General features: G+C 39.6%; 1 non-coding gene across 1 annotated transcript; it reads left to right on the top strand.

Moving 5' to 3' along the window:
• Nucleotides 1–618: 618 nt before the first annotated feature.
• LOC112767539 (small nucleolar RNA R71) lies at nucleotides 619–726 on the top strand. The gene has a single exon (XR_003184982.1). It is a non-coding gene; the product is annotated as a small nucleolar RNA R71 (small nucleolar RNA).
• Nucleotides 727–1,234: the final 508 nt, after the last annotated feature.

Genomic DNA, 1,234 nt, shown 5'->3' with positions numbered 1-1,234 from the left:
CATGAAACTTAAAGTGGCCTTAGATAGATCAGAGACTATATTTGCTAAGCTAAATGGATTCTGCTCAGAATTCTCTATCTGTTGCTGAGTGGATGATGGAAAAGGCTTGCTATTGCTAAACATATTTCTTCCACCATTATTAAAGCCTTGTTGAGGCTTTTGTTGATCCTTCCATGAGAAATTTGGATGATTTCTCCATGAAGGATTATAGGTGTTTCCATAGGGTTCACCCATGTAATTCACCTCTACTATTACAAGGTTCTCAGGATCATAAGCTTCTTCTTCAGAAGATGCCTCTTGAGTACTGTTGGATGCAGCTTGCAATCCATTCAGACTCTGAGAAAACATATTGACTTGCTGAGTCAATATTTTATTCTAAGCCAATATGGCATTCAGAGTATTAATTTCAAGAACTCCCTTCCTCTGAGGCATCCCATTACTCACAGGATTCCTTTCAGAAGTGTACATGAACTGGTTATTTGCAACCATGTCAATGAGTTCTTGAGCTTCTGCAGGCATTTTCTTTAGGTGAATGGATCCACCTGCAGAATGGTCCAATGACATCTTTGATAATTTAGACAGACCATCATAGAATATATCCAGGATGGTCCATTCTGAAAGCATGTCAGAAGGACACTTTTTGGTCAGTTGCTTATATCTCTCCCAAGCTTCATAGAGGGATTCACCTTCTTTCTGTTTGAAGGTTTGAACATCCACTCTAAGCTTGCTAAGCTTTTGAGGAGGAAAGAACTTGGCTAAGAAAGCCGTGACAAGCTTATCCCAAGAGTTCAGGTTATCTTTAGGTTGAGAGTCCAACCATATTCTAGCTCTGTCTCTTACAGCAAACGGGAAAAGCATAAGCCTGTAGACCTCAGGATCAATCCAATTGGTCTTAACAGTATCACAGATCTGCAAGAATTCAGTTAAGAACTGAAAAGGATCTCCTGATGAAAGTCCATGAAACTTGCAATTTTGTTGCATCAGAGAAACTAATTGAGGCTTTAGCTCAAAATTGTTTGTTCCAATGGCAGGGATTGAGATGCTTCTTCCATGAAAGTTGGAATTTGGTGCAGTAAAGTCACCAAGCATCTTCCTTGCACCTCCACCATTGTTATTGGTTTCGGCCATCTCTACTTCTTTTTCGAAAATTTCAGTAAAATTCTCTTCAGAGTGTTGTATTTTAGCTTCTCTTAGCTTCCCCTTCAGAGTCCTTTCAGGTTTCGGATCAGCTTCA

Source organism: Arachis hypogaea, chromosome 17 (assembly GCF_003086295.3).
Source record: "Arachis hypogaea cultivar Tifrunner chromosome 17, arahy.Tifrunner.gnm2.J5K5, whole genome shotgun sequence".
In the NCBI taxonomy this organism is placed as follows: Eukaryota; Viridiplantae; Streptophyta; class Magnoliopsida; order Fabales; family Fabaceae; genus Arachis; species Arachis hypogaea.
The sequence above is the reverse complement of the archived record's forward strand: the minus strand, read 5'-3'. Positions and strand labels throughout refer to the sequence as shown.